This window comes from Corythoichthys intestinalis, chromosome 3, assembly GCF_030265065.1.
Source record: "Corythoichthys intestinalis isolate RoL2023-P3 chromosome 3, ASM3026506v1, whole genome shotgun sequence".
Lineage (NCBI taxonomy): Eukaryota > Metazoa > Chordata > Actinopteri > Syngnathiformes > Syngnathidae > Corythoichthys > Corythoichthys intestinalis.
The window spans coordinates 9,677,438-9,689,376 of record NC_080397.1 but is presented as its reverse complement, the minus strand read 5'-3'; positions in this window follow the sequence as shown (position 1 = coordinate 9,689,376).

Here is an 11,939-nt window from a genome sequence, read left to right as displayed (position 1 = left end):
TGGCATAAGTACAGTATGAAGATGACAACTATTTAGGGCTGCTGCGATGAGCAATCGATAACTAATTGATTATCAAATTAATTGACTATTTTGATTTGGAGATATTGTTGACCTAGAAAAATTTCTAATTGTGATTCTTTGAATAACAAATATTCTCCTATTTTTATTTTATTTAAAATATATACTGTGTATATATTTATTATAATTTAGGAATTAGGAACGTTTTGCTCTTCTGGTCGTTAAATTTCCGCAGGTCACTTCCTGTTGATTTTGGGGTATTTACAGGTCACTTTCTGTTCATTTTGGGTCACTCCTGTGAATTTAGGTTTTTCAAGATGCGCCGTTTTCTTTTTTTTTCTTAATGTCATTCTATAACACTTTGCTGCCTTTTATTTATCATGAGCCATGTTTGTCTTTGTTGTAAAGGATTTTGAGGACCCTTCGGGTTTTGTAAAGGCCTATTTAAATAAATTTGATTTGATTTGATAATTCATAATAATTCATTTATGTAGGGCTGCCGCTATCGATTATAAATATAATCGATTAATCCATCAATTAGTTAGTTCAAATAATCAAGTAATTGGATTAGGAACATTTAGTGTATTGCAATATAAATTTTAGGAGATGTAAAACAAAGGCTTGCTAAGATTGCATTTTCAAAAGAACAGTAAATTCAAACAAAAAATAAAAGTCCCGAGCATTTTTTCAAAACTATGCAGAATTGCACTTTCATTTCACAACAGCAATAAATGCCTTTTAAAATGAATTAAAATATCAAAGCTAAGCCTCAAATGGTTTTAAAAATAATAATAATAATAAATGAGGATCGAAGTACAAAAGAACAACTGGCTAACTTGCAAATCAAAAGTCAGCTAGCTTAAATGCTTTAAAATGCTATTGTATATAGATCATATGTTTTTTTTAATATTTTTTTTTAAACAAATCTCTTAACAAATATTCCCACAAAAACTGCTAGGTATACCTCTAAACTAAATTACGAATGCATAAACAATCCTGTTGGCTCAAACAAAAATTGACAACCTTATGTTGGTCTTAACTGTAAGCAGCTGGATTCAGCCAAGTGATGAGTTATGTCATATTGACTGTTGCTACTAGAGGGCAATGTATCCACTCAAATCAATAAAACTAACTGCAGATTCTTTTAAAACTGACCATTACAATGCCACTCAAATTAAAAGAACCCTCAAAGCAGCCAAATTTGATTTGAAGCTTTTTACTAATCGAATTTCTCGAGTTAGGTTTAATTTAGGTTTAATTCAGGGTCACTTTGTGTTGCTTTTGGGGCATTTCTGGATCACATCCTATTGATTTTGGGTCACTTTGTATTGATTTTAATCATTTCTGGGTGACACCCTGTTCATTTTGGGTCACTTTCTGTTGAATTTGGGGTGTTTCCATGAGAAAAAAAAAAAAAAAAAGATTTTTATGTCCCCCAATAACACTCTAAATCTGATTATTTTGATATTCATAGTGTTTAAATGAGTAGCTTACAAAGGGTTAAACTGTGATTAATTAAGATGAATACATTTTACATCCTCTAATTGCCATAATTGTCTGTCAACTGTGTTGTGATTAAGGGCTATGAAAGATAAATATGACTTTACTTGACTGTAAGTGACTATACGTAGCATGACTGAGTACTCACGACTTCATTTACTGAGGCTCACCCTGTGTGGATCAGATACATCAGCATACTTATAGAACATAAAGAGGGAAGACAGTAAAGACTAGGCAATGACAGGGCGACATTTAATGCGATATTTTGCCATTGACGGTCATCGACATCCAATCCATTTTGACTGGCAGCGACCACTGGACATCTTTTGCCGTTGATGGCAGTGAGTGGGTTATTGTTGGAATACAGGAAACTTCCTGTACTTTTGTGACCCGGATAGGATACAGTGGATAAAATGATTGGGTGGGCGCCAATTGGGGAAAGGTGACATTAACGACAAATCAGGGGAAGAGGAAGACAATCAGCGGGACGAGAGGGAGGAGAACAATACGCGTGTGACATGAAAGGAACGCCAAGTGGGGAAAGTGGGAGTCAACATGGTGACAGCAGGGAAGGGAATGTGGACCTGTCTATGCACGTGGACCCATCTGGGCATGGCATCCGCCTTTTGAGAGTGGGTGGGGGGCTTACAGTTATGTGTTTTGCACCTGGCTGCGCTAGTTGTGCGTCAACAGTACCAGTCCCGCCGTTCAGAGTTGGGCTAACCTTTAAGACAAAAGACGATGACGTCTGCTAATCCTGTGACCAAATCGCTTTGAATGTCACGTATTCTTATAAAATCCGATTTAAAAGTGTGCTTGACTCACGTCTCTTGGACAACCACTGAGCAAGCGTTTTGGTCAATAAGAATACAGTTGTATGCCAGAGAACTGCAAGGAATGGTAGTGAATGAGCATGTTTCAGTGCTATGGATTAGGACAGGTATGATTGATTTTTGTAATATAAATATCGTGAGTTGTTTTCCTGACAGAAAACTTCACCAGCCGATCATTTACTGTCGTTCAAACCAAATGTTCCCGAAGATTATACCTCAAAAATCCAATAAACTCTGTTTAAGAATCTAAAGGATGAACTCCAGAAGTGTTTTATGTGTTTTATACCAAATAAGGTTGCAATGACGACAAAAAGAGAAAAACTGGGATCATAAACGTCGAAACAGACATAAAAAATTATTACACGCAAAAACGGTGTGGTTGCTCTGTTAACGTGGTGTTCCTGAAAAATAGATAAAGAAAGAATGTAGAAAATAAATGATATATTACATGTAATTACGGGCTTTCTTGCACTTAAAAACACGCACCCCCTCCCAAAAAAATCTTTACGGTAATGACTAATTGGTTTCAAGTCTGACGGGTTTTTTGTGCATAGAATTTTGCTTTTTGGTCAATAACAATACAGCAAAATAACAACAAAATACATAATCTGGAGGTAAATCACATTGTTCAGAAAACATGCTTAAACGGTACATGGTACAGTCAAGGGAAAGACATATATAGACAACTTGAATTTTTAATTTCTAGAGACATCACATGGGGGTGCTTTTCTCTCTCTCCAATGGGTCGCTTCCTGTAGATTATCAGTCACTTTGGGTGACTTTTGGGGTATTTTTGAGTCACTTTCTTGTTAACTCATTGTTCGCAATTGTTGGCGCTACAAACAAACCTTCATTTGCCCCTCCCAGTGAAAACGGTTTGGACATCTGGCTCCGGCAATGGCTCTGAAAGATTAGTATTCACAGCCAGTCCTTCTGGTTTAAATATAAATTGGATGTCTATTTTTGTCAATGGCAGGCAGTGAGTTAATTTTGGGTCACTTCTTTGTTAATTTTAGGGTAAATATTGCTCGCTTAAAATGCCTATGACAGGATAAAAAAAAAGTCTTAAATGGCATTATTATGTGTATTAGAATCATATTTTGAGAGGATTCGACTACATACAACAATTTGGCGAGCGGATGACGAGAAATTAGTCTTTTAATCTCCCGTTTAGCCACGCCTGTCATTATCGCGCTCTAGGGTCCCCAGCTGGAGGATGACAACGGCAGGGTCACAATCTCAGATGATTTAGAATTCAGCCCATTGAGGGGGAAGATTCAGAATGAGAAAAATACGTCACAGAGGAGCAAAATGTCTTCATTGTTTCAATCCCTCTACTCCAGTATTTTTACAGGATATTCCTTTTATCTAAGTATTTTTCCCCAATTGCTAAATAAATGATATGGTCATGACCAGGGGTGAAATTGGGCCAGAACGGTCAGGAACGCAGTTCCGGTATAAGATTCAGGGCCAGAACGCAGTTCCGGTATAAAATTCAGAGCCGGAATGCTGTTCTGGTACACGGTGCTTTGATACCGAAAATATGACGGCAACTGTCAAAACGCTATGTAAAAAAATAAAAAAATACTAACCTGCCACCCATGCATTTCATCTCCAAGAAGAAAACAATATACCAACATTAGCTTTACATACACAAGTGTTAACAACAAGCATAACTAGGCCTGCAAGGACTGAACAGGCCCTCGCAATCTAGCGCAACTCGGACGTCACGCAACTCGGACAGTGTGCAGGTCAGGGTGGTGGCAGATTGTCCTCTCTAATTATCTCATTAGAACTGAAACTTTGAAAGTCGCCTATTTACATTCACACACCTAAGAGATAAAACCCCCTATTGGAGAGAGTATTACAAAAAAGGAGGCACTACTGAGCTGTGCAGCCCAGCCCTTATTCAAAACCAAAATGAATCTTCTAACTGGGCCAATTCGACCAAGCTTGCCAAATTCTGTGGCTCTATAAGCTGCCTGAGTCTCTGAAAAAAAAAAAATCCTTTTAATGGCGAACAAAGGGTCGTCACGGCAACAGACAGAGACTTGTGTACATGGACCGTGAAATAAGTATTACAAAAGGTCTTGAAACTACAATGACCAACCTGAAAAGAACTGGACATATATTAGAAAAAATGACTGACTTTCTATTGCCACTAGTTGGCGCTGTAGGGTTGATGCAAATGACCCCAACAGGACCCTTCAGAGTATGACTCAACAAGCACGAGATTTTTGGCGCAGATACGTTGTAGAAGTTATGACTATTCAAAACTTGTGGTGAGACGAAATGACTTCAGTCATTTTTACTTCTCCTGTTGGACCCTTCTGCTTCAACCAAACCTCAGTATTTTTCATCAGGCACCTGAACACATGTCTTAAGGCTCAAATGATGCAGGTTTGAGGTGAATAGATTTTTTTTCCTTGCAGGAGGAGCCTGTTTCGTTAAAAAAGGCATTTCCTGTTCCCACTAAGGGGCGCTAAGCCTAGGGGGTAATATTTCAATGCACTCGTGTTAACGGTGGGATCCTGCACATACATGCCAGATATGAAAAACATTGAACGTTGTTTTAAGGAGCTATTAGTCATTTACTGAATTCGTCATTTTGCCGAAAAAATGGCCGACTTTGGCACCACGCCCAGGTCAGACCCATGAATGAAAACGCACCATTTTGAAAATTTTAGATCTCCTATGTCTCCTGAATAGTCTAACCAATTTTGAAGATGATCCAACTAATTCCGTCTGTGACAAGGTCTCAAATGTGCACCCTGTTAATTGATAAAAATTTCACATTCGATCCAAAATACCCGATTTCCTGTTGGGTTTGGAATATGGGTTCAAGATAATTTTTGGAGCAGTTTTGCACAAGGTATCGACTCCCCAAATTTCGTTGCTCTACGTTAAAAAAACCTAATAGGAAACGCCTTTTGGAAAAATTCAAGGGGGCGCCACTGAGCCATTTTGTTACATTTTTTTTTATAACGTCGCAAGATTATCGAAATCCACGCAAAGCCACATCTATGTGCAAAATTTGTTTTCGTGCATGTTCAGGCCTCCAAATGTAAATAGTACTACAAATGGATAAAAATTTCACATTCGATCCAAAATACCCGATTTTCTGTTGGATTTGGAAAATGGGTGCAAGAGACTTTTTGGAGCAGTTTTGCATAGGGTATGGACTCCCCAAATTTCATTGCTCTACGTTGAAAAAAAACCCAATAGGAAAGGCCTTTTTTAAAAATCCTTTCTGTCGCTACTAGTTGGCACTGTAGAGTTGATGCAAATGACCCCTAGAAAACCCTTCAGGGAATGACTCTCAACAAGCACGGGAAGTTTGGCGCAGATATGTTGTATATCTGCCGAGTTATGACTGTTCAAAGTTTTTTGCAAGACAAATTGTTGACAGTCATTTTTACTTTCCTGTTTGGACCCCTCCGCTTCAACAAAACCTCAATATTTTTCATCAGGCACCTGAACACATGTCTTAAGGCTCCCTTGATGCAGGTTTGAGGTCAACAGATCTTTTTCCCTTGGAGGAGGAACCTGTCTCGTAAATAATGGCATTTCCTGTTCTCAGTAGGGGGCGCTAGGCCTAATGGGTAATATTTCAATGCACTCGTGTTAAGGGTGGGATACCGCACATACATGCCAGATATGAAAAAGACTGAACGTTGTGTCAAGGAGCTATTAGTCATTTTGCCGAAAAAATGGCACCACGCCCAGGTTAGACCCATGAATGAAAACACCCCATTTTAAAAACTTAAGATCTCATATGTCACTTCTCATATGAACAGTCTCACAATTTTGAAGATGATCCAACTAACTCCCTCGGCGAAAAGGTCTCAAATGTGCACCCTGTAAATCGATAAAAAATTCATATTCGATCCAAAATAACCGATTTCCTGTTGGTTTTGGAATATGGGTGCCAATGCTTTTTTTTGGAGTGGTTTTGGACAAGGTATAGACTCCCCAAATTTCATCGCTCTACGCTGACAGACCCTAATGTTATAGGCCAATTTTAAAATTTCAAGGGGGCGCCACTGAGCCTTTTTTTTTTTTCCCACATTGCAAAATTATCGAAATTTACATTTTTCCGCACGTATGTGCAAATTTTGGTGACTTTTCGTGCATGTTCAGGCCTCCAAATTGGCCCTTTTCATTTGCCCTGAAAAAAAATAAATAAATAATAATAATAATAATAATCCTTTGCAAAACAATAGGGCCTTCGCACGCTTAGTGCTCGGGCCCTAATAAAGTGCTTGTGTAGCCTGACGTGATCAGCAGAGATAATTAGCTCTGATTGGTTCAAATGTGCATGTTTTCTGGAACAGCAAAAAAAAAAAAAAAAAAAAAAGGTTAATTTAATGCGATAAAAAAAGGGCAATGCAACATATATGGATCAAATCTTTAAGAGCAACGAAAGAGTTGAGGAGGCTTATTTTTTCATATTTGGTTTTATTTGCTCTGATGGGGAGGTTCAGAACATCTTAGCTCTGCACTTTGGACTTATATTTGGTCATTTATGTTAGGCTACTTATTCATTTCCTTATGATTTAAAAAAAAAAAGTCAATGTTTGTGCGATCTTCAAAATATATTCCATTTCACTCTGCATAATATAAGTCATTTGTACTTATTTTTCTGAATGTATGTTACTTATATGATCTTTATTATTAAAAAAAAAAAATGTTTACATTAACTTTAATTTTAATATACATCCTATGTTCTTAAGTAGTTAAAATTGAGATTTGGCATTTAGTATGTGAGGAAATGAGGGAAAATAAAAATTAGGAGATGAAGGTTGGGGTTATTGCTGTTTTTGTTAACTTTTATTTTGCGAATCATCAGTTTTTGTATGTGTTATAGAAATAACTGTGCTAAAACAGTTTTCTTTGCATTTCAGTAGTTTAAGAGGTTTGACCCCCCCCCAAAAAAAATGAAAGAAAAATAAATAAATAAATAAATACAATTTCTGGCTCCGTGGCGACCTTCACGTCGGAGAGTTCCGGCAAGAAATTCTAGCCATTTTCACCCCTGGTCATGACAAGTAACAGTCTTGTGCTAAATGGAATATGAAAAATAAAAAATGCATTTATTCAGTACGACAGGGCAAAATTACTCCATAACGGCCAAAACTGTCAACTTCTTGCACCCCCCGAATGATATTTTATGCCACTGGAGTTAGTCCAGCTTCGGAGAGCGTAAACAAACCAGGAGGCGTGACAGCTAGCCGACATGCTAACCCGAACCGAACGGCGTTTTCAGGTCTTATTCCCGCCTTTCGAAGCAAAAAAATCACACAAAACTACCCCGGACCATGTCACACAGCCGTGGGATTGTCGATTGTCTTCGCTGATTAGCAACCCCCCCCCAGCGGCGAGCAAGTGACAGCTCGTCGTTCCCATGTTGCGGACAGAAGAGCTCGTTTGCCGGGGAAGCAGCTTGAGAATGACCGCCGGACAAACCGTCCGACATCGGAGGAGTGTGTAGTTTCCCGAGCCCAACCCCAGGATAATGGTCAATTGCGTGTGTTCTGCTTGCTCCCAAAGCGGTTGTGGCTGTGAATAGCCCTTTTTTACATTCAGTTGGACTCTCCATGTTATCCACAGGTGCTAAATAAACAAGTAACATCGTAAGCATACAGACTCAACACGAATAGGGTAAATTAATGCTTAACTGCACTGCGAAGACGTAAACAAAGAAAGCGGCGTGCAGTGTTGCGTGCAGCTAACATGGCGGGATGTGTCCGAGGAGAAGTTTTCTAAATATCCATCCATGATCAAACGTAAGTAAATATTCCTTTATTTCAAGACAGTTTGTAGTGTTTACTTTGTAATCACTGTATTCGCTGCCATTTTTTTAACACAAAGTTGCAATTTCTGATGGGGTGCAAAATTTGACAGAACACCGGGTACACGAAGAGGGCAATAAGCCAAATACAGCGCTCTCCCGGTGGGCAAGCGAAGAGGACCGAGAGGGGTGTGCAACAAGCCGCCGGCCATAGGCCGAGTGTCATTCTCGGTGGACAAGGAACATTGTCAGCCACAAAATGCATGCTACCTCCGTGTAAAACGTGTGTCAGTAGCATGATCTCAGTATTTGACATTATACAAAACACAACGTTTACTCACTTCCTCGTAAGTCCAATGGTCCCACAGTTGTCAGAATTGTTTTGGCCAATCTCGAGGTGGGGGTTTTTGAAACCCAAAAAGGCTCACATGCCTCTCCTTAGTGCAGCAACCAAACCCTGCAGCACATTTGGCTGGTGTGATGCGAAAAATAAACGAATTAATCCGCAAAATCAGCTGAATCCGCAGCCCATCTGCATGCTATAACGCAATGTTGTATAGTGAGATGCTGACCCGGGTGACGTCACATTCGCATTTCTCCTCAAAACAGAAAGTTGTTCATGTTCATGGCGCGGGACTAAAAAAATTGAATAAATAAAAGGATCGCTTATACGCACATCCATTTCATTCAGGAGCATAAAATACAGTGTGAAATATGAAACATGCTTTTTTCTGTCATTGGCACTTTAATGCACATTTTGGGCCATTTCGAGATTACTTCATGTACATATTTGGTCAAAATTATTCGGATGTCTGGCGCTGTAATTGGCAGCGATTGGTTTAAATGAGTGCCTTAGGTTTAATAAATTAATAAATAAAATTCATGCATGAAATGGTTAACTAATGACAGTGAATTATTGAATGATTTCAAAGACTGTTGTCATACTGACAGCTCGTTTGCCTGCCACATAGTTTTACGTGGTTAAGTTTCTTGCTAAAATACCCATTACAATGGTGCCTCTATTTACGAATGTCTCTACATCGAGAATTTTCAGGTTACGACTTGCCTCAACGGAAAAATATTGCCTCTTGTAACATAAGAAATTTCAGGATACGAGAGGCAAAAATACTGTGAAGATGAGACATGGCTGGGTCTTTCAGCATGACAATGATCCCAACCACACAGCCAGGGCAACAAAGGAGTGGCTTCATAAGAAGCATTTCAAGGTCCTGGAGTAGCCTAGCCAGTCTCCAGATCTCAACCACATAGAAAATCTGTGGAGGGAGTTGGAAGTCCGTGTTGCCCTATGACAGCCCCAAAACATCACTGCTTTAGAGGAGATCTGCATGGAGGAATGGGTCAAAATACCAGCAACAGTGTGTGAAAAGCTTGTAAAGAGTTACAGAAAACGTATGGCCTCTGTTATTGCCAACAAAGGGTACATAACAAGGTATTGAGATGAACTTTTGCTAATGACCAAATACTTATTTTCCACCATGATTTGCAAATAAATTCTTTCAAAATCAAACAATGTTATTTTCTGTTTGTTTGTTTTTTCCACATTCTGTCTCTCGTAGTTGAGGTTTACCCATGTTGACAATTACAGGCCTCTCTAATATTTTCAAGTGGGAGAACTTGCACAATTAGTGGTTGACTAAATACTTATTTGCCCCACTGTACTTATAGCTGCTCTTCCATTGGCTATTGCCTAGCATTTTCCTGGCATCCAACTGGCTAAGAGGGACCTCTACTATATATGTATGTGTATATCCCAGCTCTTCATTCGCCCCTCCGGCCATGAGGTGTTCCGACAGCTTTACACAAATGTATTAACTTTTATTCTTTATTCTTTGTTTTTTTTACATTAAGCACTCTCATTTTATGTTTGTTGTTCAATAATTATAACATGTATTTGTTACATGTTGTGATGCGCTTTATAAAAGATTATTTCTGAAATTTGGGGTGCTTAGAACTAGGGTTCCCAACAGTCCCTGTTAGGGATTGCGGAACCTGTGAGGGATTCTCAACGCAGACAATTGGGAAAAAGAGTGGGGAAATGCCAGATTTATCTCGAACACGGTGTTTGCCCAGGCGAAAGGTGGAGTGGTCGCGGTTGGCACCGTAGATATCAACTTGTGTAGCCGGCGCTTGTTGGGTTGATGGGTCACTGGGTAGATGGAGGTCTGACAAGGGGCACGTTGACCAGGTCCCGGAGGCGAGAAAAAGATATCATGACCCAGGTGTCAAAAATCAATATATATACTGTACTTTAGATTAGGAGTGCAAGAAACAACTGACGTAGAAACCAGACTTGCTGATCAGGCGACGCAGTAATGTGTCTGTTGGGCTTATAAAGCTGGCTGATGACAATCGCCCTCAGCTGGGGCCGTTCCACCCGTCTGAGATCTGACCTGTAATCAATCCAACTCCCTTCACCTACCTTGGGGTGAGGCAGGTCTCAGGAAGGAGGGGCGGAGGCCCTGACAGTCCCGAAAGTTCCGTTTGGTACCACCGGCAGCGGTACCTATCAGAACTTCCTAAATTCCAGGTTGTCCTGCCCAATCCAGGACTGTTGGCAACCCTACTTGGAACGGATTAGGGCATTTACAGGGAAAACGCTTCTCTACAAACGGATTTTTCAATTTACAAAACTACTCCCAGAACCAATTAATTTCGTGAGTATAGGTACCAGTTTTCCATATAATCTTCATGCATAATTATAAGCATAAGCATAATCAAAAATGTATCTTTTTTTTTTTTTACTTTTATTTTATTTATTCTTGATTTTAGGACTTCTCAGTGTTACTTCCTGTAGATTTTTTGGCCTTTTCAGGTCACTTCCTGTTGATATTGGGTCCGTTATTTTACCATTGAAAATGAATGAAGTCAATGAACGTTTTTATCAAATCTTGGTGGTACTGTTAATTTTTTGGCAAAAACTGTACACAACTTGTGCAAGCAAAGGTGTCGGGTGCATAGGGAGTTGGGCGGCAGCCAAAGGCGGGGCCTTAGCGAGCCGGCCCCCAGCTGCAGGAGCTAACTCTTGGGACATGGAATGTCACCTCTCTGGCAGGGAAGGAGCCTGAGCTGGTGTGTGAGGAAGAGAAGTTCCGACTAGATATAATCAGACTCTCTTCAACACACAGTTTGGGTTCTGGTACCAATCATCACTCTGGAGTTGCCCATGGTGAGAGGCTCTGAGCAGGTGTGGGCATACTTATTACACCCCGGATTGGTGCCTGTGCTTGGTAGACGAGAGGGTAGCCTCACTCAGCCTTCGGGTGGGGGGACAGGTTCTGACTGTTGTTTGTGCTTATGGACCGAACAGCAGCTCAGAGTACCCACCCTTTTTGGAGTCCATGGAGGGTTTGCTGGAGAGTGTCCCCTCTGGGGAGTCTGTCATTCTCCCGGGGGACGTCAACGCTCACTTGGGCAATGACAGACAGACCTGGAGGAGCGTGATTGGGAGGAACGGCCCCCCGATCAGAGTGGTGTTCTATTTTTGGACTTCTGTGCACGTCACAGTTTGTCCATAACGAACACCATGTTCAATCATAGGGGTGTCCATAGTTGGCACTAGAACACCCTAGGCCGCAGTTCGATGATCGACTTTGTAATCGTGTCATCAGACTTGCGGCCACATGTTTTGGACACTCAAGTGAAGAGAGGGGCAGAGCTATCAAATGATCGCCACCTGGTGGTGTGTTGGCTCAGATGGCGGCAGAAGATGCTGGCCAGACCTGGCAGGCGCAAGCGTATTGTGAGGGTCTGCTGGGAACATCTGGCAGAATCCCCTG